The 2184-nt window shown below is 46.8% G+C and overlaps 1 protein-coding gene across 4 annotated transcripts in view; it reads left to right on the top strand.

Moving 5' to 3' along the window:
- Positions 1 to 459: 459 nt before the first annotated feature.
- The window catches only part of LOC144124882 (calcitonin gene-related peptide type 1 receptor-like), a 91007-nt gene continuing 89282 nt past the window's right edge, over positions 460 to 2184 (top strand). For 2 of the 4 annotated variants that reach the window (XM_077657818.1, XM_077657819.1), the window contains exon 1: positions 460 to 1042. The gene's annotated coding sequence lies outside the window, so the exon portion shown is untranslated. The remainder of the gene's footprint in view (positions 1043 to 2184) is intronic. The other 2 variants (XM_077657817.1, XM_077657816.1) reach the window with 2 other exon arrangements.

Below are 2184 nucleotides of genomic sequence, written 5' to 3'. Positions count from 1 at the left end.
AAGCTGCCCTTGCGCCGCCATTGAAATTCATCATAATGATCATCATCATCATAATGTATCTACCCCCCCACACTTCTTTCATTCCCCTCTTCCTCCCTTCCCTAACGGCGCCTATACTGTTCTCATCAAAGTGCGGTATCATCATCTTCTCGCTTCTCTTGCCGTTTCCCTGAACCTTTTAGAGATATACTGAAATAACTCAGTGCCTCGAACAGCCGAGTCCAACAATAGCTCGTCGGCGTCCACTCAACGAAGTGTCCGACAAACGCGCTCTTTTCCGGCGCAACTGTTGTTCCTACCAGTCGTCTCCGCACCGCATACGCCACTGCTGCCGCCAGTGGCCGCCTCTCGGCGACTGGCGAGCGCCGAAGAGGAGAAGGAGAGGAGGAAAAGGAAAGAGTGTTGAGGCGAGAGGCAGCACTTTCCGGCGCTCACCGTCAGCGCCCGCGCGGAGCAGTTAGTCGGTAGCGGCCGCGCGACCGGCGTAGAGCGGAGTTGGCTCGCTGTGCTTGCGCCCTGTACCCCATGCGTTGCCGACGGTTCCGTCCGGCTTCCGGTGAATAAACGCGCGAAGAAGCCTCCTCTTCTTCCTCTCAGAAGACGCCCAAAGGAAGACCCGGTTGTCAGCGCGGGAAGCCGCTTCCAAAGCAACTCTGGCACTGCGCCGTTTTAGGTTATCTGGGAAAATCTGTCACTTAGGGTCACATTGTTAATCTGTCTTCAGTATTTTTTTTTCGGCACTTGTAACTCTGGGAGCGTCGAGGACAACAGTGGAATGAAGAGGAACTGTTTGTGACTCTGCGATATTATTTCTCTGAATTGTGAGACATTTTCTTTTTTTTTTTGTAACGGAAGAAAAGGCTCCATGCAACTTGGCTCGAAGCGAGTTTGTTCTTGACCCAACCGAACGACAGCTGGACAATGTGCGAGTGGATGTGACCCACAGCATAGCTTGAGAAACGGATTCTAGGGCTTGTGTCGACTGGATAAGTTCTGCGTGGCCGGCTGGCGGAGGAAAACACCGGATTGCTGCCTTTCTCTGGTGAGTTTGGTGAACTTCTCTTCTCTGCTGTCCCATCTCGGCACAAACTTTAATATTTCTGCAGTCTTATTTGCGGACGCTTAAACCTGCACCTGCAGCCTGACTCTGAGTTAAATAAAATACAGATATAACAGCATAAGATTTATTCAAACCTTTCTTCCTTATTTTGCTTTGTACTTAAGTGAGGGTACATTTCAAGCAACAGGTAAAGGCTGCGGTGTGAGTTGCAATATAATAAAAAAGTAATAGTGGGCCGGACGTGTTTGGTTTTGGAAAGTCCAGAAGACTTATCTCTACTTTACAGACTTGAACAGGTGCATCTCAAAGCGAAGGAGGCGATCAACAAATGGAAATAAATGTGGGAGAAAAACTTCGAAAGCAACTAAAGTGCACTTTGCACTGTGCTGTAGTATGACGTACGAACTAGTATTTCTTCGTACGGAGACGTCGCTTTGTTGAGAGCCACGTGAATCTTCTGTTCAAACACGAAAGTTCAATTTCCTTGCTTCTTTCGGAAGCCTTTCTGTCAGATGGCATATACGTTTTTTGTTCAGCATTGTTAACATAAAAAAATCATTTTCACCTCAAGCATCTCGCAGCAAGGATGTTATGGAATAGTACGTCGCATACAAGGCGATGATGCGCAAAAGTGCGTCTAATAACCAACAAGAAGTTGTCGCAGCAAACATAATGCGGGTATTATTTGAAAACCTCCGTAACGTCTTCAACCACAACTGCAGAAATCTTATATCAACTTTATCGGGTGAAAAACAGTTCGGCGTTGCAAAACGCGCGCCTGATCTTTGAAATGGGTTCCAGTGTGGCCTTGGATAGGATGGAGTTACCTTAACGCTTAGAAGCATTTTTGTTTTGTTTTTTTTCGATTGTGCACAATTTGAAGGCAGAAGACTGCATCGTAACGTATTTGACTTTCTTTTTCATTTGTGGCTTGCTACAGTGCTTGGAACGAAGGGTAGCATGAAAACTGCAAACGCTCCAGCGTCAGATGGGGCAGAGTCATAGCGAAGTTTTCTTATAGGCAATGTCGACATCGCACTAAACCAGCTATTCCAGATAGGAATAGTTTGTCACTCGACCATCTCGCCTTTGTGTTTGTTTCATGTGGTAAAAGTGACAAATCT

The sequence above is a fragment of the Amblyomma americanum genome, chromosome 3 (genome assembly GCF_052857255.1).
Source record: "Amblyomma americanum isolate KBUSLIRL-KWMA chromosome 3, ASM5285725v1, whole genome shotgun sequence".
Taxonomy (NCBI): Eukaryota; Metazoa; Arthropoda; class Arachnida; order Ixodida; family Ixodidae; genus Amblyomma; species Amblyomma americanum.
The sequence above is the reverse complement of the archived record's forward strand: the minus strand, read 5'-3'. Positions and strand labels throughout refer to the sequence as shown.